Source organism: Triticum aestivum, chromosome 5D, assembly GCF_018294505.1.
Source record: "Triticum aestivum cultivar Chinese Spring chromosome 5D, IWGSC CS RefSeq v2.1, whole genome shotgun sequence".
Classification (NCBI taxonomy): domain Eukaryota; kingdom Viridiplantae; phylum Streptophyta; class Magnoliopsida; order Poales; family Poaceae; genus Triticum; species Triticum aestivum.
The window spans coordinates 440,954,128-440,980,583 of record NC_057808.1 but is presented as its reverse complement, the minus strand read 5'-3'; the positions used below and the strand labels follow the sequence as shown (position 1 = coordinate 440,980,583).

Genomic DNA, 26,456 nt, shown 5'->3' with positions numbered 1-26,456 from the left:
AAACTCGGGCGCGCGCGAAATGATTGTGCGCGCGGGGAAACGGGGGAGGTTGAGTGCTAGATTTGGCGCACCGCTTCCGGCGCGCCTATAAATTGCTGCGCCCGCCACGCGGCCTCCCATCGCTATCCACATTGCCACGCACTCTCTCCCCGCTGCCTCTGCTTCCTCTGCCGCTTCCTCGCCCCGCCACCGACGTGCCACCATGCCGCCGCGCCGCCGGGGATCTTCGGGCTACCGCAGCGTCCGCCAGCGCCCCTCCAGCGCCTTCTACGCTGAGATTCGGTCCGGCGCTGTCCGCCTCGCCCTCGGCACGTTCGAGACCGCGCACGAGGCCGCCCGCGCGTACGACGCGGTGGCGTGGCGCCTCCAGACGCCTCGCGCGCAGATGAATTTTCACGACGTCTGGATGTGCGAGCAGGCGCAGTCCGTCGCCCCTCCGCCTCGTCTTATAACAGACCAGGACCGTGAGGAATACCACAGACGCCGGCGCCGCCTCCTCATCACAAAGGCGGACGAGCGAGCCATGGCGGAGTGGTGCCAGCAATACCAGCAGGACGTCGCCGACGAGAACGCCTTCTGGATGGAGAGGACGGCAAGGCACCGTGCGGAGCGGGCGGAGAGGCGTCGGCGGAAGGCACTCGCAGAGGCGCAATGCGACCTATTTAACGCAGGTGGGGAGTTGTTCTTCGACTCAGACGATCCTCATTGGTAAGACGCATGGCTCGATACCTCGGACGACACCAGCAAGAATGATGATGAGGACGACTTGGAGTAGGTTCTAGTTACACCGTAGTTTTTTATCTAATTGCACCGTAGTTTTTATCTAGTTGCACTGTACTCCCTCCGTTCGGGTTTATTAGGTCCACCAACCAAATTGGCAAGACCAAGGCAGTCCCCTATTCGCGCACGTTAGTTTAGGTATTAATCCCTCAAGTAATTAGCTGATGCTTAGTATGGCACGTCATTTATATTAGGGAAGTGTTTGGGCCCGGTGCGCCAGCCGAAGCGCTCGGCCGGTCGCTTCCCTTTTTCACGCGCGGGACACGCTGGCAGGCGCGCGCTTAGTTAACCCAAACGTTTTTCACTTTTTTTCTTTTTTCTTTGCTTCTTCTTCCTTCTGCCAGCCGTCTGACCCCATCTCGTCTCCCTCATTGTAGCGCGTGGAGCAGCTCGCCGTCGGCCATGGATATAGATTGCAGCTCCGCTCGCCTTCCCACCTCCTTTTTCTTCCTTCTCCCTCTCTTCCCTTTTCCTCCTCCTCTCTTCCCTTTTTGTTGCAACCGGCGACAGGCAAAACGCCGGGAGGACCGAGGTGCCCGTGCTACAACCATGGCCACGGGGAGGAGCTGCAACCGCGGTACTGGGAGAGTTGCAAACGGTGTTTTCCCGTGCTACAACCATGGACACAAAAAGCTACATCCAGTGGATAAAAAAGCTTCAACCAGACAACAAAATACAGGTAAAGTTACAACCGTTTGACAAAAAGCTTCAACCTGCAAATGAAAAAGCTTCAACCAGAGATTGAGAAATCTTCCTCGACGACGGCCATGGCGTCTCTCTGTGATTTTTGCTGCAACCGAACGATAGAGGAAGATTTCACCCAGGCGCTGCTCAAAACGAAAAAAGTTTCAATGGTTTGCAGAAAAGCTTCCATCGTAGAGGGGAAAAGCTTCAACCATTTGTGAGAAAAGCTACAACCGTGTCATTTTTTTGCTACTACTGTCTGTGTGTTTTGCTACATCCATTCATGAAGCTGTGGTGCTTTTTTACGACTGAGATGTGACCGGCGACGACGACGAAGACGACATTTTTGTTGCAACAACCTTGTTTTTTGCTACTACTGGAGACATGTTTTTGCTACATCCATTCACCAGGCCATGGTGCTTCAAGCGCGGCGACGAGTTCCGACGGCGTTTTTGCTACAACTGTCTTTAAATTTTGCTACGTCCATTCACGGATTAGCTGCAACCGCGGCGAGTGTTGCATGCGTCAATGGCCGGCGGCGGCGGAGTTGCGACGGCTTTATCGCCCAGTTGCGGCCGACGGCATGGCGGTGTTGCATGGCCACCAAGCTACATCCGTCGCCGGGCGGAGCTACAACCCAGAGCAGCTGTTGCATGGGTAGAGCAAGGGAAAAGGGCGGCGAGGACGGCCGGCGAGGGTGCCGACCGGCGACGAGGACGGCCGGCGAGGGCATCGACCGGCGACGAGGGCGCTGCGGTGCTGCTTCAAGCTCGGGGCAGGGTGTCTGGCGGCGCTCGGGGCGTTCAGTTTTTCAGAAGAAAACGACTCGCGAGAAGGACGAAACACTGGGACAGATGTGACGGCTTTAAGCGCCTGCATCGGACGGCTGAAGCTGGACCGGCCCAACAGTTGGGCCGGCGCGCCGGCGCCTAGCGTCCCCCTTTATATTATGAATAATTATGCAGCCACAATCCTGCATGCTTTGCACCAATCGTTACCTCTGGAGCTTGCGCATGCAACGCCTTCGAATTAATTTTCTACGGGACTATTGGATGGAGCTGCAACCGAAGCGCCAAATCTACACGCATGCAGCGTCTATGCATTAATTATATCCTTGATAATGCTGCCCCGCGACGCAAATCTCGCATGCATGCCCCGATTCCAGTTAACTTTCCTTGGTAGTCGGACGGGAGGGCCTAAGGGGCCTAATAAGTCCTCGGAGGGAGTAGTTTTTATCGTGTTGGATTATTATTTTTTTATCTATCTATAATATGATGAACTATGTATGCATTGTAAAATATCTATGTATCGTTTTTTATGTATTTCAATCTATGCATATGCTTTTTTTATATTAGTTCAGAGTGCATATGTTGTTTGTGCGAGAGCGCGCGCGCAGTTTTTTGCAGCGGCTGCTGGAGCGGTTCGCGCGCGCTAAATTTGCAGCGGCCGCTAGAGCAAACGCACCCGCCGCGCGAAAATAGACGATCCGCACGCTTTAAATGGGTTTTTAGCGCGCCGTGCGTAGCGCGGCTGTTGGAGATGTCTCCGTAGCATAATAGACATATGAACTTTGCGAGGGAGAATATAGATAACTAGTATAGCCACCGTCCGAGTTGAGGGAACAATATACGACATGATTAATGCACGGAGAAATCCACCCACAAAAAAAAATGCACGGAAAAATCCACCCACAAAGAAAATGCACGGAGAAATCCACTCGCAAAAAAGCGCACGGAGAAATATACTAGGGTACGACTAGCGAGTGAACTTGCACTGTGCTGCAATGCACATTGATGTTGACGCTTGCACCCGAATTAATAGACCATCCATTTCATGGAGAGACAATTTGCCCATGTGTTGGATCTTGTTGATTCAGGAGCATATATGCAAATTACACGATGAGACAAAATCAAGACACGTAACTATATAGGATCACACACACACACACGCACACGCAATCTCTCTCATCTAGCTCTAAGGATCCATGCGTACCATATATAGAGTGCTATTTGCGCTGGTTCGAAGCAAGCTTGGTAATGAGCTCGTTCAAAACAGAGGGATTAGTCCTGGTCAAAAACTCCCAGCCATTAGTTTCCATTATTCTTTGCAGGCATGAGAGAGATTGGGCTTGGATGAACCTCAAACATGCCTCTTTCAGACCGTGACAATGGTGTCGCTCGGCCAGAGCAAGAGTGGACCCCACCGAGCTCACGGGTACCTCCTCAGACAAGTGCTTATCACATATGGACTTGAGCCGCTGGAGGTCATATATGTCTGCCGCTGCAAACAAGTCTTGTAGCTATTCCAACCTCATTTCATCCTCTTCTTCAACGTCTTGAACTTCGTCCTCCTCCATGTCATCCTTCTCCATGTCTGGAAACGAGTCAGTGTAGATGAAGCTAAGCAAAGTGCTGAATATTGCTGCGTCCATGTCTTTGATTTGTATTACGCTAGACATACTGGTGCCTTCCTTCATGGGGCCAAATAGTTGCGCCATGAAGACTGTTGATCGGGCAGCAAGCACACACCGGTGTGCTGCAAACATCTCGCCGCTGACGTCAAACATCACGTCGGCACCCACCTTGGTTTGAAGGAAATGCTGACATATATCATGAGAAAGGATGGCGGCAACCTCGGTGTTGCAAACGAGGACATCGCATCGGATGGTGAAACCATCACACTTCATATTACGTGATTGTTCAAGGACATCTTTCCTTGTGAACTTGTCGGTGCCCTGGGACGTCTCACTGCGGGAGAAGCTGTAGGTCTTAGTTCCACGAATGTACACTGGCTTGTGCTTCTCGACCTGGTCGATGAAACTAAAACTGAACTTGGCCTCCACAGTCTCGTCTTCATCGTCGTCGTCGTCGTCTACGAGACGACAAAGGTAGAGAGGTATGAAGTCGGCACAGCTTGGCTTGTCACCGTTAGGGAAGCACCGGATGTACCACTCATGATCTTTTTCGCGAATACGCAAAGCTTGCGTATCATTTCATTGATAGAAGGAGTAGAATGAGTACAGCGGGAGTACAACACATTACACGAACGCAGACAGGCGCGAACATGGTGCCCGGAGCAGAAAGAGAAGGGATGCTCGGCCCGAACAAAGGAAAGAACGCAGCTAGACCAAACCTAACCCGAACCAAGAGACAATGCCGAACCAGCAATAAGCCTCAACATCACCAAACCAACGCCGGGGACACTGCTAGCGAGCAAGATAGCGTCTTCAAGAAGGAAACCGACGCCAAGACGTCTTCGCCATCCGGTCCGAAGCAGCCGGACCTAGGGTTTCCCCCGAGCTCGAAGAGGGGCGCAACTAAAGGCCATGGCAGCGCCTTCAAGAAGGAAAGACGACACCCACGGGCGCTGAGGGAGTCCTGGATTAGGGGGTACTCGGACAGCCAGACTATATACTTTGGCCGGACTGTTGGACTATAAAGATACATGATTGAAGACTTCGTCCCGTGTCCGGATGGGACTCTCCTTTGCGTGGAAGGCAAGCTTGGCAATTCGGATATGTAGATCTCCTCCCTTATAACCGACTCTGTGTAACCCTAGCCCCCTCCGGTGTCTATATAAACCGGAGGGTTTAGTCCGTAGGACAAGAACAATCATAATCATAGGCTAGCTTCTAGAGTTTAGCCTCTACGATCTCGTGGTAGATCAACTCTTGTAATACTCATATCATCAAGATCAATCAAGCAGGAAGTTGGGTATTACCTGCATCGAGAGGGCCCGAACCTGGGTAAACATTGTGTCCCCCGCCTCCTGTTACCATCAGCCTTAGACGCACAGTTCGGGACCCCCTATCCGAGATCCGCCGGTTTTGACACCGACATTGGTGCTTTCATTGAGAGTTCCATTGTGCCGTCACGATAAGGCTTGATGGCTCGTCTTGTTGTCAAGGACAACATTACCTCGGGGGGGGGGGGGGGGGCCTGGCTGTAGGCCAAACTCTCCGATTAGGCGGCTTCATCATGACCGCCTGTTCGGCCGTCGCGCCGACGATGACTTCTCGGGTCATCAAAAACAGCCTCCACATCGGCTCGGGATTCGCCGAGCAGATGGATCCAATGGAGCTCTCTTCCTTGAACGAGCTCTTGGATCGCATCGCCGCCCTGGGAGTCGCTACGGACTATGATTGGATCGGGCTTAAACCCGACCAAAGGGAGATTAACTCTCCGCCGGTCACCCATCAGATAGCGGTGGTGGAGGAGCAACGCAACGATTCTTCCTCTATCTTGAGGACGAACTATGTCCGGATTCCCGAGCTCTCCGAGCCGGATACCCGTCTACGGGAGGACATGGCCCAAGCTTCGAACCTAGAATCGGACAGCGGGCCAGAAAAATTGGGCAACATCCCGGAGCCCGAACTGCCAAGCTCGGAAACTCCTCTGCCCCTGGGTCTCAGATCGGGTGAGGGTTTGGACCTAAATCTACCCACCCACCCAGACATAAGTGATCTTTCCCACGTTAGACAAGAGCCACAAGAGACAGTATATCACTATTGGGCCAGATTCCTCCTTGTAATGAGCAAGGTCAAGGACTGTCGCGAGGAAGACGCAATTTCATTCTTTTGCTAAAATTGCACGGACAAGGGAATCATCAACGCCATAAGTCGCCGTGACATAGCACACTTCGCTGACTTGGCGGCCATAGTACGGAAGTACTGTGCGATGGAAAGCGCCTGGAAAACCCAAACAAAATTCTGGGATCCTCCGGCTCTCACTAAACCACCCGTCCGAACTAAAAGGATGTACTCTCGTAAGTCACCCGATCTAATTACAAAGAAATCAAAGCCCACTACAGGGCGCGGAACTGTATTGGAGGGATGGCTCAATGGGCCATGCAAAATTCACAGTACACCGGATACCATGCCAACACACAGCCTTAGAGCATGTTGGATACTCCGGCAGGTGGCCAAGAGCGGCGAGGATCTCCTCATCAACAATACCACAGAGCACCATCCCGTGGAAAATAACAATACAGTATTGACAGTCTTTGAGACTTTCGCCTCAAATAATAGGCGCAAGCGAGCACTCCGCAGCCTCGCCGAAGTCTGCCACGTTGCAGCAATAAATCCATGGATACGGCCATAACCTTCAATGCCAGTGACGAACCTCAATTCCGAACAGTCCGAGCACCAGCCGCTTTGGTCCTTAGTCCAATTGTGGACGGCTTCCGGCTTACTAAAGTGCTCATGGACGGTGGCAGCGGATTAAACCTCATCTACGAGGAGACTCTTAGCAAAATGGAAATAGACAAGAGCCGCATTGAGCAAAGCAGCACGACCTTCAGAGGAATCATCCCTAGTCGGGAGGCACGATGTGCGGGGAAAATCACACTAGATGTGGTATTCGGCACGCCGGAGAATTATAGGTATGAAGAAATCACATTCCAAGTGGTCCCGTTCAGTAGCGGATACCACGCCCTTTTAGGGCGGGAGGCATTCACGATCTTTCAAGCTATACCCCATTACGGGTACATGAAGCTCAAAATACCCGGGCCTAATGGAATCATCACTCTAGCTAGAGATCCGGACATAGCACTTCGCGCCGAAAATAAAACCGCCGCACTGTCCCTCGAGGCGTTATCCGAAGCTCTCGCGGCCGAAGAACTAACTGCGCTGCGCTCCACAGTGGACAGGGACGACGTGATACTCGACAAAAGACCCAAGTCCACCTCTTTTAAACCAGCGGACGAAATAGTCAAATTCCAGGTCCACCCAACGGACACTACAAAAATAGCATCCATCGGAGCACAGCTGAACCCCACAACAGACGCCGCACTGCGGGAGTTCTTGCGCGAGAATTGGGACATCTTCGCCTGGCATCCTTCAGACATGCCAGGAATCCCACGCAGGCTGGCCGAGCATAGCCTAAACATTCTAAAGGGATACAAGCCAGTCAAGCAGACTCTTCGACGTTTCTCAGAGCCTAAGCGACAAGCCATGGGAGAGGAGCTAGCCAAGTTACTCGAAGCCGGATTCATTAGAGAAATAAAACATCCGGACTGGCTAGCAAACCTGGTAATGGTACCAAAGAAGGACAAATCCTGGCGCCTATGTGTCGATTTCAAGGACCTTAACAAGGCTTGCCCCAAGGATCCCTTCCCCCTCCCCCGCATCGATCAAATTATCGACGCTACCGCAGGACACGACTCATTGTGTTTCCTCGACGCATACTCCGGATACCATCAAATCAAGATGACGGAGTCCGATCAAGCCGCGACAACATTCATCACTCCATACGGCCCCTTCTGTTTTAACACCATGCCTTTCGGGCTCAAAAACGCCGGTGCAACCTATCAACGCATGATTCAGACATGCCTGGAAACACAAATCGGCAAAACAGTGGAGGCATACGTAGATGATGTGGTCATTAAAACCAGACACGTCGAATCCTTAATAGACGACTTGAGGCTCACGTTCGACAATCTCCGAACATATGACATCAAGCTCAATCCGGAAAAATGCGTTTTCGGCGTGCCCGCCGGAAAGCTCTTGGGCTTCATTGTTTCCAATAGAGGAATTGAAGCAAATCCGGCTAAAATCCGAGCTCTGTCACAGTTGGCTATCCCAACAGACCTCAAGCAAATCCAGAAACTAACTGGATGCGTGGCTTGTTGGAAATATGCCCTAGAGGCAATAATAAATGGTTATTATTATATTTCGTTGTTCATGGTAATTGTCTATTATTCATGCTATAATTGTATTGTCCGGAAATCGTAATACATGTGTGGATACATAGACCACAACGTGTCCCTAGTAAGCCTCTAGTTGACTAGCTCGTTGATCAACTGATAGTCATGGTTTCCTGGCTATGGACATTGGATGTCATTGATAACGGGATCACATCATTAGGAGAATGATGTGATGGACAAGACCCAATCCTAAGCATAGCATAAAAGATCGTGTAGTTTCGTTTGCTAGAGCTTTTCCAATGTCAAGTATCTTTTCCTTAGACCATGAGATCGTGCAACTCCCGGATACCGTAGGAGTGCTTTGGGTGTGCCAAACGTCACAACGTAACTGGGTGACTATAAAGGTGCACTACGGGTATCTCCGAAAGTGTCTGTTGGGTTGGCACGGATCGAGACTGGGATTTGTCACTCCGTATGACGCAGAGGTATCTCTGGGCCCACTCGGTAATGCATCATCATAATGAGCTCAATGTGACTAAGGCGTTAGTCACGGGATCATGCATTGCGGTACGAGTAAAGAGACTTACCGGTAACGAGATTGAACAAGGTATTGGGATACCGACGATCGAATCTCGGGCAAGTAACATACCGATTGACAAAGGGAATTGTATACGGGATTGACTGAATCCTCGACATCGTGGTTCATCCGGTGAGATCATCGTGGAACATGTGGGAGCCAACATGGGTATCCAGATCCCGCTGTTGGTTATTGACCGGAGAGGCGTCTCGGTCATGTCTGCATGTCTCCCGAACCCGTAGGGTCTACACACTTAAGGTTCGGTGACGCTAGGGTTGTAGAGATATATGTATGCGGAAACCCGAAAGTTGTTCGGAGTCCCGGATGAGATCCTGGACGTCACGAGAGGTTCCGGAATGGTCCGGAGGTGAAGAATTATATATAGGAAGTCAAGTTTCGGCTACCGGGAAAGTTTTGGGGGTTACCGGTATTGTACCGGGACCACCGGAAGGGTCCCGGGGGTCCATCGGGTGGGGCCACCTATCCCGGAGGGCCCCATGGGCTGAAAGTGGAAGGGAACCAGCCCCTAGTGGGCTGGGCGCCCCCCATGGGCCTTCCCCCATGCGCCTAGGGTTGGGAACCCTAGGGTGGGGGGGGGGGGCTTCCCCCTTGCATTGGGGGGCAAGGCAACCCCTTCCCCCCCTTTGGCCGCCGCCCCCCCTTGAGATCCCATCTCCAGGGGCCGGCGCCCCCCCAGGGGGCCTATATAAAGGGGGGGAGGGAGGGCAGAAACCTACAGCCTTGGGCGCCTCCCTCCTCCCCTGCAACACCTCTCTCTCTCGCAGAAGCTCGGCGAAGCCCTGCCGGAGACCCGCTACATCCACCACCACGCCGTCGTGCTGCTGGATCTCCATCAACCTCTCCTTCCCCCTTGCTGGATCAAGAAGGAGGAGACGTCGCTGCACCGTACGTGTGTTGAACGCGGAGGTGCCGTCCGTTCGGCACTCGGTCATCGGTGATTTGGATCACGGCGAGTACGACTCCGTCATCCACGTTCATTGGAACGCTTCCGCTCGCGATCTACAAGGGTATGTAGATGCACTCCTTTCCCCTCGTTGCTAGTAGACTCCATAGATGCATCTTGGTGAGCGTAGGAAAATTTTAAAATTATGCTACGATTCCCAACAGTGGCATCATGAGCCAGGCCTATGCGTAGTTACTATGCACGAGTAGAACACAAAGCAGTTGTGGGCGTTGAGTTTGCCAATTCTTCTTGCCGCTACTAGTCTTTTCTTGTTTCGGCGGTATTGTAGGATGAAGCGGCCCGGACCGACCTTACACGTACGCTTACGTGAGACAGGTTCCACCGACTGACATGCACTAGTTGCATAAGGTGGCTAGCGGGTGTCTGTCTCTCCTACTTTAGTCGGAACGGATTCGATGAAAAGGGTCCTTATGAAGGGTAAATAGAAATTGGCAAATCACGTTGTGGTCATACGTAGGTAAGAAAACGTTCTTGCTAGAAACCTACAAACCACGTAAAAACTTGCAACAACAATTAGAGGACGTCTAACTTGTTTTTGCAGCAAGTGCTATGTGATGTGATATGGCCAGAAGATGTGATGAATGATATATGTGATGTATGAGATTGATCATATTCTTGTAATAGGAATCACGACTTGCATGTCGATGAGTATGACAACCGGCAGGAGCCATAGGAGTTGTCTTTATTATTTTGTATGACCTGCGTGTCATTGAATAACGCCATGTAAATTACTTTACTTTGTTGCTAAACGCGTTAGCCATAGAAGTAGAAGTAATCGTTGGCGTGACGACTTCATGAAGACACAATGATGGAGATCATGATGATGGAGATCATGATGATGGAGATCATGGTGTCATGCCGGTGACGAAGATGATCATGGTGCCCCGAAGATGGAGATCAAAGGAGCATGATGATATTGGCCATATCATGTCACTATTTGATTGCATGTGATGTTTATCATGTTTTACATCTTATTTGCTTAGAACGACGGTAGTAAGTAAGATGATCCCTTATAATAATTTCAAGAAAGTGTTCACCCTAACTGTGCACCGTTGTGAAGGTTCGTTGTTTCGAAGCACCACGTGATGATCGGGTGTGATAGATTCTAACGTTCGAATACAACGGGTGTTGACGAGCCTAGCATGTACAGACATGGCCTCGGAACACACGCAATACACTTAGGTTGACTTGACGAGCCTAGCATGTACAGACATGGCCTCGGAACACGGAGGACCGAAAGGTCGAGCATGAGTCGTATGGAAGATACGATCAACATGGAGATGTTCACCGATCTTGACTAGTCCGTCTCACGTGATGATCGGACACGGCCTAGTTGAACTCGGATCATGTTTCACTTAGATGACTAGAGGGATGTCTATCTGAGTGGGAGTTCATTAAATAATTTGATTAGATGAACTTAATTATCATGAACTTAGTCTAAAATCTTTACACTATGTCTTGTAGATCAAATGGCCAACGTTGTCCTCAATTTCAATGCGTTCCTAGAGAAAACCAAGCTGAAAGATGATGGCAGCAACTATACGGACTGGGTCCGGAACCTGAGGCAAATCCTCAGAGTAGCCAAGAAAGATTATGTCTTAGAAGCACCGCTAGGTGAAGCACCAATCCCAGAAACCAAGACGTTATGAACGCTTGGCAAACACGTGCTGATGATTACTCCCCGTTCAGTGCGGCATGCTTTACAGCTTAGAACCGGGTCTCCAAAAGCGTTTTGAGAAACATGGAGCATATGAGATGTTCGAGGAGCTGAAAATGGTTTTCCAAGCTCATGCCCGGGTCGAGAGATATGATGTCTCCGACAAGTTCTTCAGCTGTAAAATGGAGGAGAATAGTTCTGTTAGTGAGCACATACTCAGAATGTCTGGGTTGCACAACCGCTTGACTCAGCTGGGAGTTAATCTCCCGATGACGCGGTCATTGACAGAATCCTCCAGTCGCTTCCACCAAGCTACAAGAGCTTTGTGATGAACTACAATATGCAGGGGATGGAAAAGACCATTCCCGAGGTATATTCAATGCTGAAATCAGCGGAAGGGGAGATCAGAAAAGAACATCAAGTGTTGATGGTGAATAAAACCACTAAGTTCAAGAAGGGCAAGGGTAAGAAGAACTTCAAGAAGGACGGCAAGGGAGTTGCCGCGCCCGGTAAGCCAGTTGCCGGGAAGAAGTCGAAGAATGGACCCAAGCCTGAACTGAGTGCTTTTATTGCAAGGGAAGTGGTCACTGGAAGCGGAACTGCCCCAAATACTTAGCGGACAAGAAGAAGGCCGGCAACACCAAAGGTATATGTGATATACATGTAATTGATGTGTACCTTACCAGTACTCGTAGTAGCTCCTGGGTATTTGATACCGGTGCGGTTGCTCATATTTGTAACTCAAAACAGGAACTACGGAATAAACGGAGACTGGCAAAGGACGAGGTGACGATGCGCGTCGGGAATGGTTCCAAGGTCGATGTGATCGCCGTCGGCACGCTACCTCTGCATCTACCCACGGGATTAGTTTTAAACCTCAATAATTGTTATTTAGTGCCAGCTTTGAGCATGAACATTGTATCTGGATCTCGTTTAATTCGAGATGGCTACTCATTTAAATCCGAGAATAATGGTTGTTCTATTTATTTGAGAGATATGTTTTATGGTCATGCCCCGCTGGTCAATGGTTTATTTTTGATGAATCTCGAACGTGATGTTACACATGTTCATAGTGTGAATACCAAAAGATGTAAAGTTGATAACGATAGTCCCACATACTTGTGGCACTGCCGCCTTGGTCACATTGGTGTCAAGCGCATGAAGAAGCTCCATGCAGATGGACTTTTGGAGTCTCTTGATTACGAATCATTTGACACGTGCGAACCATGCCTCATGGGTAAGATGACCAAGACTCCGTTCTCCGGAACAATGGAGCGAGCAACCAACTTATTGGAAATCATACATACCGATGTGTGCGGTCCAATGAGTGTTGAGGCTCGCGGAGGATATCGTTATGTTCTCACTCTCACTGATGATTTAAGTAGATATGGGTATGTCTACCTAATGAAACACAAGTCTGAAACCTTTGAAAAGTTCAAGGAATTTCAGAGTGAGGTTGAGAATCAACGTGACAGGAGAATAAAATTCTTACGATCAGATCGTGGTGGAGAATATTTAAGTCACGAGTTTGGTGCACACTTAAGGAAATGTGGAATAGTTTCACAACTCACGCCGCCTGGAACACCTCAGAGAAATGGTGTGTCCGAACGTCGTAATCGCACTCTATTGGATATGGTGCGATCTATGATGTCTCTTACCGATTTACCGCTCTCATTTTGGGGTTATGCTTTAGAGACTGCCGCATTCACTTTAAATAGGGCTCCGTCGAAATCCGTTGAGACGACACCGTATGAATTATGGTTTGGGAAGAAACCTAAGCTGTCGTTTCTAAAAGTTTGGGGATGCGATGCTTATGTCAAGAAACTTCAACCTGAAAAGCTCGAACCCAAGTCGGAAAAATGCGTCTTCATAGGATACCCTAAGGAAACTATTGGGTATACCTTCTACCTCAGATCCGAAGGCAAGATCTTCGTTGCCAAGAACGGGTCCTTTCTGGAGAAGGAGTTTCTCTCGAAAGAATTGAGTGGGAGGAAAGTGGAACTTGATGAGGTGATAGTCACCCCTTCCGAACCGGAAAGTAGCGCAGCGCGGGAAAATGTTCCTGTGGTGCCTACACCGACTGGGGAGGAAGTTAATGATGATGATCATGAAGCTTCGGATCAAGTTACTGAACTTCGTAGGTCCACAAGGACACGTTCCGCACCAGAGTGGTACGGCAACCCTGTCCTGGAAATCATGTTGTTAGACAACGGTGAACCTTCGAACTATGAAGAAGCGATGGCGGGCCCGGATTCCGACAAATGGCTAGAAGCCATGAAATCCGAGATAGAATCCATGTATGAAAACAAAGTATGGACTTTGACTGACTTGCCCGATGAGCGGCGAGCCATAGAAAACAAATGGATCTTTAAGAAGAAGACGGACGCAGATGGTAATGTGACCATCTACAAAGCTCGACTTGTCGCTAAGGGTTATCGACAAGTTCAAGGGGTTGACTACGATGAGACTTTCTCACCCGTAGCGAAGCTGAAGTCCGTCCGAATCATGTTAGCAATTGCCGCATACTATGATTATGAGATATGGCAGATGGACGTCAAAACGGCATTCCTTAACGGCTTCCTTAAGGAAGAGTTGTATATGATGCAGCCGGAAGGTTTTGTCGATCCTAAGAATGCTAACAAAGTATGCAAGCTCCAGCGCTCAATCTATGGGCTGGTGCAAGCATCTCGGAGTTGGAACATTCGCTTTGATGAGATGATCAAAGCGTTTGGGTTTACACAGACTTATGGAGAAGCCTGTGTTTACAAGAAAGTGAGTGGGAGCTCTGTAGCATTTCTCTTATTATATGTGGATGACATATTATTGATGGGAAATGATATAGAATTCTTGGAAAGTATAAAGGCCTATTTGAATAAGTGTTTTTCAATGAAGGACCTTGGAGAAGCTGCTTATATATTAGGCATCAAGATCTATAGAGATAGATCAAGACGCCTCATTGGTCTTTCACAGAGTACATACCTTGACAAGATATTGAAGAAGTTCAATATGGATCAGTCCAAGAAGGGGTTCTTGCCTGTATTGCAAGGTGTGCAATTGAGCACGGCTCAATGCCCGACCACGGCAGAAGATAGAGAAAAGATGAGTGTCATCCCCTATGCCTCGGCCATAGGGTCTATTATGTATGCCATGCTGTGTACCAGACCTGATGTAAACCTTGCCGTAAGTTTGGTAGGAAGGTACCAAAGTAATCCCGGCATGGAACACTGGACAGCGGTCAAGAATATCCTGAAGTACCTGAAGAGGACTAAGGATATGTTTCTCGTTTATGGAGGTGACGAAGAGCTCGTCGTAAAGGGTTACGTCGACGCTAGCTTCGACACAGATCTGGATGACTCGAAGTCACAAACCGGATACGTGTATATTTTGAATGGAGGAGCAGTAAGCTGGTGCAGTTGCAAGCAAAGCGTCGTGGCGGGATCTACATGTGAAGCGGAGTACATGGCAGCCTCGGAGGCAGCACAGGAAGCAGTCTGGATGAAGGAGTTCATTACCGACCTAGGGGTGATTCCCAATGCGTCGGGCCCGATGACTCTCTTCTGTGACAACACTGGAGCTATTGCCCTTGCGAAGGAGCCCAGGTTTCACAGGAAGACCAGGCATATCAAGCGTCGCTTCAACTCCATTCGTGAAAGTGTTCAAAATGGAGACATAGATATTTGTAAAGTACATACGGACCTGAATGTAGCAGATCCGTTGACTAAACCTCTCCCTAGGGCAAAACATGATCAACACCAGGACGCAATGGGTGTTCGATTCATCACAATGTAACTAGATTATTGACTCTAGTGCAAGTGGGAGACTGTTGGAAATATGCCCTAGAGGCAATAATAAATGGTTATTATTATATTTCTTTGTTCATGGTAATTGTCTATTATTCATGCTATAATTGTATTGTCCGGAAATCGTAATACATGTGTGATACATAGACCACAACGTGTCCCTAGTAAGCCTCTAGTTGACTAGCTCGTTGATCAACAGATAGTCATGGTTTCCTGACTATGGACATTGGATGTCATTGATAACGGGATCACATCATTAGGAGAATGATGTGATGGACAAGACCCAATCCTAAGCATAGCATAAAAGATCGTGTAGTTTCGTTTGCTAGAGCTTTTCCAATGTCAAGTATCTTTTCCTTAGACCATGAGATCGTGCAACTCCCGGATACCGTAGGAGTGCTTTGGGTGTGCCAAACGTCACAACGTAACTGGGTGACTATAAAGGTGCACTACGGGTATCTCCGAAAGTGTCTGTTGGGTTGGCACGGATCGAGACTGGGATTTGTCACTCCGTATGACGGAGAGGTATCTCTGGGCCCACTCGGTAATGCATCATCATAATGAGCTCAATGTGACTAAGGCGTTAGTCACGGGATCATGCATTGCGGTACGAGTAAAGAGACTTGCCGGTAACGAGATTGAACAAGGTATTGGGATACCGACGATCGAATCTCGGGCAAGTAACATACCGATTGACAAAGGGAATTGTATACGGGATTGACTGAATCCTCGACATCGTGGTTCATCCGATGAGATCATCGTGGAACATGTGGGAGCCAACATGGGTATCCAGATCCCGCTGTTGGTTATTGACCGAAGAGGCGTCTCGGTCATGTCTGCATGTCTCCCGAACCCGTAGGGTCTACACACTTAAGGTTCGATGACGCTAGGGTTGTAGAGATATATGTATGCGGAAACCCGAAAGTTGTTCGGAGTCCCGGATGAGATCCCGGACGTCACGAGAGGTTCCGGAATGGTCCGGAGGTGAAGAATTATATATAGGAAGTCAAGTTTCGGCTACCGGGAAAGTTTCGGGGGTTACCGGTATTGTACCGGGACCACCGGAAGGGTCCCGGGGGTCCATCGGGTGGGGCCACCTATCCCGGAGGGCCCCATGGGCTGAAAGTGGAAGGGAACCAGCCCCTAGTGGGCTGGGCGCCCCCCCATGGGCCTTCCCCCATGCGCCTAGGTTTGGGAACCCTAGGGTGGGGGGGCTTCCCCCTTGCCTTGGGGGGCAAGGCAACCCCTTCCCCCCCTTTGGCCGCCCCCCCCCCCCTTGAGATCCCATCTCCAGGGGCCGGCGCCCCCCCAGGGGGCCTATATAAAGGGGGGGAGGGAGGGCAGCAACCTACAGCCTTGGGCGCCTCCCTCCTCCCCTGCAACACCTCTCTCTCTCGCAGAAGCTCGGCGAAGCCCTGCCGGAGACCCGCTACATCCACCACCACGCCGTCGTGCTGCTGGATCTCCATCAACCTCTCCTTCCCCCTTGCTGGATCAAGAAGGAGGAGACGTCGCTGCACCGTACGTGTGTTGAACGCGGAGGTGCCGTCCGTTCGGCACTCGGTCATCGGTGATTTGGATCACGGCGAGTACGACTCCGTCATCCACGTTCATTGGAACGCTTCCGCTCGCGATCTACAAGGGTATGTAGATGCACTCCTTTCCCCTCGTTGCTAGTAGACTCCATAGATGCATCTTGGTGAGCGTAGGAAAATTTTAAATTATGCTACGATTCCCAACATGGCTGCCTTAAGCCGCTTTATCTCCCGATTGGGAGAAAAGGCACTACCTCTTTATCGCCTTCTTCGACGCACCGAACACTTCGAATGGACGGATGCGGCCACAACCGGATTGGAAGAAATAAAAGCCGTCTTGGCCAGCAACCCAATCTTGGCCGCGCCAAATATCGGCGAACCAATGCTATTATATATAGCGGCAACACACCAAGTTGTAAGCGCAGTGCTCGTCGTTGAACGAGAGACGGGCGGACATAAGTTCCCGCTTCAAAAGTCGGTATACTACGTATCCACTATCCTCACTCCATGCAAATCACGGTACCCACATTATCAAAAGATAGCATACGCGGTCTTCATGGCATCCCAGAAGCTACGACACTACTTTCAAGAGTGTTCAATTATGGTGGCTTCTGAAGTACCACTCAACGACATAATAAATAACCGCGATGCCACGGGCCGGATTGCTAAATGGGCTATTGAGCTCCTCCCATTCGACATAACATACAAACCACGGCGAGCCATTAAGTCGCAAGTACTGGTTGATTTCGTCGCCGAATGGACGGAAGCCGAACTCCCTAAAGAGTACGGCGCGTACTCCAATTGGATCATGCACTTTGACGGCTCTAAGATGCTGGCTGGTCTGGGGGCAGGCGTCGTCCTGACCTCCCCCACCGGAGATACAGTCCAATACGTACTCCAAATATTATACACAGACTCCAACAATGCAGCAGAATATGAGGCCTTGTTGCATCATCTCCGGATGGCAGTCTCCATGGGCATTCAACACCTAGAGGTGCATGGGGATTCGAACCTCGCAATATCTCAAATAAATGGATTTTTTGACGCCAAGGACCCAAAAATGGCGGCTTACCGCAACGCCGTCCTCAAAATGTCAGCTCGGTTCGAGGGGCTCGAATTCCACCATGTGGTCCGAGAAAACAATCAAGCGGCGGATATCCTCGCCCTCATCGGCGCTAAGTGCGACCGGTCCCACCTAATATCTTTTTGGAAAGGCTGTTTAAGCCATCCGTGGTGTGGGAAGGGGAGATCGGCAACAACAGTCCGGATCCGGTCACAACGCCCGATCCCGAACACTCTGACGCAATCGGAGGCTCTGCCACCGAAATAACACCTTCGGCCCACGTGATTATGGATGTCATCGCCCCGTGGACAGAACCCTTCTTGGCCTACCTAACTAGGCAAGAACTCCCTGAGGACCCAAACGAGGCACGTTGCATTGTGCGGCGGTCTAAAGCCTACAAGGTCCACGCGGGAGAACTTTATAAGAAAAGCATTACCGGAGTACTTCAAAGGTGCATCTCCGAAGAGGAAGGACGGCAACTTTTGGCAGAAATTCATGCTGGACTCGGCGGCCATCACGCCGCAGCTCGGGCCCTTGTAAGCAAGGCCTTCCATACAGGTTTTTACTGGCCGACGGCCCGAGCAGAAGCACAGGACCTCATCCAACGTTGCGTCGGTTGCCAGCTTTTTGCAAACCAAAGCCATCTGCCACCTACTTCTCTCCGAACAATCCCCATTACTTGGCCCTTTGCGGTCTGGGGGCTTGATATGGTCAGACCCCTTAAAGGGGGAAGCCATAAGATAAAATACCTATTGGTCATGGTGGATAAATTCACCAAATGGATAGAAGCCAAACCAGTTAAAACGGCCGAGTCCGGACCAGTGATAGACTTCATATCCGGGGTTGTACACCGTTACGGCGTCCCCTCACCGATAACGGCTCGAACTTCACAGCTGACGAGGTAAAAACTTGGTGCGGCAACATGGGCATTAAGCTTGATTATGCCTCCGTCTATCACCCCCAAACAAACGGTCAAGTCGAACGAGCAAATGGTCTTATTATGAGCGGCATTAAACCCAGACTAGTGCGATCCTTGAAGAAATCAGATACGCACTGGGTTGAGGAGCTCGACTCCGTACTATGGGGGCTGCGGACCACGCCGAATCGCACTACCGGATACACACCGTTTTTTATGGTGTACGGCGCAGAGGCGGTACTGCCCTGCGACATCATTCATGACTCACCTCGAGTGCGCATGTACAAAGAGAAAGAAGCCGAGCTTGATCGGCAGGACAGTTTAGATGCCCTGGAGGAGGAGCGTGACGTTGCAAAACCCCGCTCCGCATTCTATCAGCAACAGGCTCGACGGTATCAAAGCAGAGAAGTACGGGCCAAAACTTATAACGTTGGCGAACTCGTTCTACGCCTACCAAAGAAGAAAAAGGACAAGCTCAATCCCAAATGGGAAGGTCCCTTCATCATCGATAAAGTTCTCACCGGTGGAGCGTACCGTCCGCGTGATGCATCGGACAATTGACTCGAGCCAAACCCATGGAACGCGGCCAGACTCCGAAGATTCTACGCCTAGTGCCGGACTCTGTGTTCGTCTCCTTACCTCCGCCCTTTTTTTATATATATCCGCTATCTATCTTTCTTTCTTTCTTTCTTCCCTTTTTCTTCATGGCCTTAAAAGCTTAAAGTGTGTCTTGACTACACAATCTTGACGCGCCGTGCATGCTCATTATACCTGGGGGCTTCTTACACAGAAGCTTAATATAATTATACTCCGGGCTTTATGCCCCTTGCACATGTGTTACTTTTCTACATGTACCTTTTCTTCGCCATTATATGCATCGATATGACTTAAGTTTTGGCCAAGCTAGGTTGCCTGGCTATTGTGTTTATGCCCTACGTCCCTGTTAATTCGGCTAGGGCATAAGGGAAGCACCTCTGTGATTGTTACTGCCGGGTCAACCGGATGTGTACCTCAGACTGGGTGAAGCCGAAAGCTAGCGTTCTTAAGGGAATATTCGGTCGGGGAACAAAAGATGACTTTTACCTATTGCAATACATGCCCCCAGATGTTTATATCCTGCGTCTCTGTTCGCAGTTTGGACATGCACATTAATGCATGCGTACCCAGGGAAAGGAACCCTTAACGGAACTATTCTCCCTGGAAGATGTTTCTTACTATCCATGTAATATAACATAGCTAGTTGGGTACTTGTCTGTTCAAGCACTTATGACCCCTACGCCTGGTTTCCACGCGTACCCCGGTTTTTACATAACTGAGCGGGTATTCGGATACAGTCTGGACTGTCGGGTCCGGAGGTCGAAGCGAAAAGGTCTGCCATGACAAATGATTTACAATCTGGCTAGAGACAAAATATGTCATTTGAAGTACACAGTCACTTAGCCTGACTAAATTCTTCTTCTATACCATCCAATAGGCTGTCTAGCCTACAATCCTGTTGGGAATACTTTGCGGCTAATTTTACCTGGTCATACACCAGACTAACGGGGATCTCTTTCCCATCAGACCCCACAGGCCCGACCTCGGCCATGTGGTTCGGGTCAGCCTTGGTATATCGTGTCTTCACCATGGCCCAGGCTTCCCTTGCGCCTTGTCGGCAGGCCGATATCTTCCATAATCGGAAGCGCCGCCGCACTCCCTTGAGCATCTCTACGAGCTCCCTCATGCCTCCTGGCAGGGAGGCGGATGGCCACAAGGCCTGGGCAATGCCCTGCATCACCTGCTGAACTTGTTGGTGCAGTTGTGAGAGCTCTTGCAGAAGATCGCCCGCAGATCCGGGCATCTCCTCTTCGGGACGACCCGTCAGCATACCTACAGATATAACTCTGTTAGCCGGTTTCTTCGCCGAACTCTATAAAAGTTCGTTCAAGCACTTACTAAAAATGCCACGTCGAAGCCTCTTATTCTCCTTTACGGAGTCAGCAAGCTGGGCCCGAACATCTTCAGTTCAACACCCAGCCGGGTATTGGCATCTTGGAGATCGTTTTTCTCCCGCCTAACCCGCGTAAGCACGCGCTCGCCAGCCTCTAGTTGTCGTTGAGCATGTCGCTCATCCCCTCGAACGATCTTCGGATTCACTCCGGGATTATCTGCGGAATCTATTGTTAGATTCGCATGAATGCCGAATACTAACTGGTACATGTCATTTCATTCTTTTCGATCAAGACAAGTATTACCAGATGGGGCCTTCTTGGACTCCTCCATTCCGGCAACTGCGGCCCGTAGCTGGGCTTTGCACTCCTCCAGCTCTTGAGACAACTAGGTATTCTTCTCCGTCAGAACCTACACATATAATGATCCTTAAATCAGTTGTGCCAACTGTTTCAAGTCTCAGGGGCTACTGGTATACATAATTATCAGATTTTCTTACCCGTATATCCTTTACATACTGGTCCGTGGCTCTGGCAAGGCCATTTTCAGCAGCTCGGATGTATGCGTCTCCTGAGTTGAAGGCATCGAACGCCTCTTCGGAGAAACTAGGGTCGCGGAGTACAGCCCGGCGACGCCTATGATTCATGGCGCTCTCCACTTCGGAATTGTAGCGGACAGCCTATCCGCATCCTCCGTAGGAGGAAAATCCGGTGTTGTCCCCACGTTAGCATCTGCCCCTAAGTCCGGCTCTGTAGTCCGGCTGGTGGAGGCGTGGCCGGCAGGCTCTCCGGACACGGTCCGGCGAGCGTTTTTTCTGCCAGGAACCATGGACGTTATTATATTTTAAAGATGACAACCGCGGAGCAGGGTTTTTTCATACCTCTATGATGGCGTCTCAGTCCTGACCGCCTTCCTTTTAAGCCTACCCGGCTTCGATGCCCCTTGTTGATGAGACACCACGGGTTCGGCATGGCGCCCCAAGGGCCTTCCCTGTAAAACGCAATACATGTGCGGTGGGTAAAGTGCAAAGAAGGGATCCTTCTCGGAAGTTGGGACTCCGGTTTTACTTACATGCGATGCAGGGAGCAGGCCAGGATAATCGGCTATGATGGCCACCAAGGCACCGTCGCAGCTTAACTGATAGAACGTCCTGTCGACGAGCTCCACAAATATGTCCGGATCTTCTTCGAGTCCGGGGTCGAGGGCCCGGTCAGGGTCCTCTGGCTATGGAGACGGGCTGTGGACCTCCCTCACAGCTTTTCGCAGTTCCTGCTATGAAATAGCAAGGTAAATATTTATGATGAAGGATGCTGGAAGGTCTGGAGTAAAAGGTAGCAGCTCACCCAGTTCGGGGGGTTGTACATGGAGAATCCATCCCGTGGCTTAATGCGGATGAACTCCTCTTCCTCTCCTTTGTACAAATCGGATAATATTTTCGCTAGAGCAGCGGCGGAGTCCGGACCTTTATGACCGCAGCGGGTGGCATCGTCTTCTCCATTGAAGTGCCACATGGGTTGTCCCCGATATTGAAGTGGCTGCACCCCCCGCATTATACATATTGACATGACCTCAATTATGGTCAATCCTGATTTGGCCAGCGCTTTTATCTGGCCCATTAGGTAAAGGACTTCTCCGTTATCTTCCTCCCGGGGGCTCCGAGGGCGCCAGCTGCGGCGTTTCTTCAAAGGGGCATTATTGAACTCAGGAAGGCCCATCCGGATAGGGTCCGGAAGGGGGACGTCCTCCATATAAAACAACTCCGAAGGCCAGTCTTCGGATGTCTTCTTCGGAGTACCGGACAGGTATCCGGTCCCGGCGATGCGCCATATCTCGGCTCCGCCCACTTGATATATTGACCCCTCCTGTGTACGGAGTATGAGGCAGAATAGCCTCTGCCATAGCTCGAAATGAGCTTCGCAGCCCAGAAACAGCTCGCAAAGAGCGACGTAGCCCGCGATGTGTAATATGGAGGCGGGAGTAAAATTATGCAGCTGGAGGCCGTAGAACTCCAGGAGCCCGCGGAGGAACGGATGGATTGGAAATCCAAGTCCCCTTAATAAGTAAGGGGTGAGGCATACTCGCTCCCCCATGGATGGGTTGGGAAAGCTCTCCGCTTGCTCCCCGCCATTGTAAGTGGCTAGTCCGGCTCGGACGGGGACCAGATATGCTGGAGGGAGAAACCCCTGGGTCTGTAACTCTACTAATTGGCTGTGGGGGACGGAACACTTCTTCCAATTACCTGGCTTAGTGCTACGGGAGCGAGAGGAGGAGTTGCGATGGCCGGCCATGATGGGATGGGCTTTTCCGGGCGTGCTCCGATGGATACTCGCTGTGGGAGGATGGTGTGATCTGGATCTGGGGATCCCCGGCTCTTTAAATAGATGATTTGCTCACAGGATTAGGGTGGCAAGTGTAAAAATGCCCCGACTTCTCGCATTCGCTTGACACGTGGAAGATTGCCATTATTAGGCGCAGAAGCTGGGGAGTGCAACATTCATGGGAAGCCGGACACTACTCGACAGGTACTCAAGATTTGGAGAAGAACCCGCCTTGCAATGCCGAAGACAATCTGCGCGCCGGACTCATCGTCATTGAAGCCTGGTCCAGGGGCTACTGAGGGAGTCCTGGATTAGGGGGTACTCGGACAGCCGGACTATATACTTTGGCCGGACTGTTGGACTATGAAGATACAAGATTGAAGACTTCGTCCCGTGTCCGAATGGGACTCTCCTTTGCGTGGAAGGCAAGCTTGGCAATTCGGATATGTAGTTCTCCTCCCTTGTAACCGACTCTGTGTAACCCTAGCCCCCTCCAGTGTCTATATAAACCGGAGGGTTTAGTCCGTAGGACAAGAACAATCATAATCATAGGCTAGCTTCTAGGGTTTAGCCTCTACGATCTCGTGGTAGATCAACTCTTGTAATACTCATATCATCAAGATCAATCAAGCAGGAAGTAGGGTATTACCTCCATCGAGAGGGCCCGAACCTGGGTAAACATTGTGTCCCCCGCCTCCTGTTACCATCCGCCTTAGACGCACAGTTCGGGACCCCCTACCCGAGATCTGCCGGTTTTGACACCGACAGGCGCCGCCACTGCCAGCACCAACAACCAGAGCAGAGATTTCTCCCTGGCCAGAAGCTGAGCAATCCCATAGCCGCCGGGTATGGAGTCTTGGATGAGGAAGCCAACGCTGGCCGGAACCACCAGGCTGGAAGGGGGTAGGTGGGGCTGCACCTGCCGTCGGAGGGTGGCACCGCCTCCGGACCCACGAGCATTGCATCTAGCAAAAGGAGGACGCTTTGAGGCGTACAGGGTATGGTCGACGACGAGGCAGAGACCACCGCGAGGGGAGACGACGGCGACAGGCGACGACGGCATGCTGGGACTGGAGGGACGCAGATCCAAACTTCCGTGGCCGTAGCCGTCAGGACATCGACGAGCCAAGCAAGGTGGAAGGGACGCAGACGCTGGTCGCCGAGGCCGAGGCCGCCCGGCATATAACGCCGGCAAGCCTAGGACACCGGAAAACGCAGGTACAAGGCCGCCAGGGCCGGAGCAGCGCCGGCAAGGACCCGTCACGGGGTGCCCCACGCCTGCCAATACCACTGAAGCCTCGCCACCGCCGCACGAAAGCTATCACCTTGGCTCGAGGGGGAGGAAGTGTCGTCGGGGAGGGGGCCTGCGCGAGGCAGGCCGTACGCATCCCGCAACCCGACACAAGTCCCACGCCCAGCCGCAGCCAACAGCAGCACCAATGGCAGGCCAGGGCGCACCGCCGGTGGGAGGGGGGAGCTGCAGGGATGGCCAGGGTGCGGCGCATCCACCGCCAGACCGGCAGGGGTGGGGGCAGCAACTGGAGGGGGTGGGCGTGGGGGCGCCCGCGACTACCATGGATGGAACCTGGTGACGGGGGGGGAGGCACGGCAAGCTTGAGCCGCACAGGGGTAGGCCGGCGAGTGGAGGCCGGATCCGGCCGCGCAGCACAGCCAGGGCGTACACGCAGCCCCGCCGGACCAGCAGACAGCCGTCGTGGGAGGTCGAGGCACGGAGAGGTGATGGAGGGCGCGGGGTGATGATGGAGTGCGCGGGGAAGCCAGATCCGCCCCGCGGCCACCTTCATGGGGACCGGCACGGCTTTGCCGGCCGGCCCTCCGGCGCGGCGGCGCGAGGAAGGGGGGTGGAGTGCCCGCGAGTGGCGGCGGCTAGGGTTCCCCCCGTGTCGCCAGAGGAGGGCGACGCGGGGGGGCGGGCGACCTCTGGCCCTTTCTTTAGCCTCCTTAACCAAAGGTTGCTATGCCTTGGAGGCTCATCTACCACTTGTTAGATTTAATCTTGATATTTTGTATCTGCATTTTAGTTCGGTTTCATTTATGCATGTAGTATAGATGGTCCAGGACATTGTTGGCAGATGAAACTTCACTCGAGCGTACAAGAGGTGTGATGCCAAGCTGGTCGTGCGACGCGGCCGGAGTGCAAGGCGTGAAGCCATGCAACAGCGACAGTACAGGAGGTGGAGGATAACCTGTGTGAACCAGTCCTGGAGCCGGTTGTTAAGTTAAGTAGCCAAGTAGATCAGGATTAGTAGTTGCTGCATGCACGTTGTGTTGGCCTGGTCATGAGGCCGTTGAGAGGAGGTTGCGCAAGGGCCAAGTATTGTCGTACATGCAGTTAGTGGGTGCATGGGTTAGTGGCCTTAGTTGCCGAGTATGGTGTCCAGGCTGTGTGTGTGCATGTCCTATTTAACTTGTAATCATGTTTGCTTTGCATCAAGAGAAATAGAGAGAAGAAAAGGTTGGGCTGTGACAGTCCGACGCCAAAACACATGTGTCTCCATCGTCTTGTGTGTGTGTTGTGAGAAGCAACCAAAAGAGAAGGTGAGGGGCTGAGAGAGTCAGCTCCAACACTCCTATGATGAAATGACGCGAGTTGATGCTCTGGCCGGTGGGTGTCGCTCTCTTGGTGGCGGTGTAGTCTTGGACCACGAGCAGGTGGTACCCATAGTCCGCGTTGGTGTCGGCCAACAACTCGGCGCAAGGGCACAGCTCGCCGGTGCCGGAGACGACAGACACACCGGTGAAGGACGCCGACATGGCGAGTCTGCGAGTTGAATCCGGCGAGACGCACAAGTAGACCCAACAAAGCGAAACAGGCCGCTGGATGGCCTCGCTGGCAAGCAAACTCACGTTCAATCTGGGCGGGGCTACATGTATATTTATAGATGAGAAACGGTGATTAATTCTAATTATAGTCCTAGCCGGACACTGTTTGAACCTCCCTCGGTAACGGAGAGAAAGAGGCAGAACCAAATTCAAATAGAAAGGGAAAAGACCGACCGTTTCTGTCTTGGACACGGGCACAGATGCACAATAAAAGCATACGTACCGCGTGGCCTGGACGTAGATTCAGCTGGAGATCAACCACATATAAATAGAGCAAGTAGCAATGTCAGACCAGCGGCGCACGCGCGCGAAGACCATGCCGGCGGCGTCCGTGTCCTGGTCGTCGCTGCCCCCCGACCTCGTCAGCTGCGTTGGGGAAATCCTCCTCTCTGCCGGTGACATCGACTCCTACATGACCTTCCGTGCCGCGTGTCGCAGCTGGCGTGCCGCCACGGATGATCCATGCGGCCTAAGCCGCCGCTTCCGTCCCCATAGATGGGTTATGCTCGACGATCTCTCCCGCCACGTCGACTCCCGCCTCTTTCTTAACCTCGACACCGGGCGCTTCCTACGGAAGAACGTGCCCCTCCTCAACGACGGTGCCTACACCTATGTCGGCGCGGCCGACGGTCTTATCCTCCTGAAAGTGGACACTGGGTATGGCTGCGACATATGCATCCTCAACCCCTTCACGGGTTCGACGCTCCGCTTCCCTTCAGGCCTTGC

General features: G+C 51.6%; 1 pseudogene; it reads right to left on the bottom strand.

Annotated features, from left to right (window-relative positions):
* Positions 1–3,469: 3,469 nt before the first annotated feature.
* Positions 3,470–25,707, bottom strand: LOC123125378 (BTB/POZ and MATH domain-containing protein 2-like; annotated as a pseudogene).
* Between the last annotated feature and the right edge of the window lie 749 nt (positions 25,708–26,456).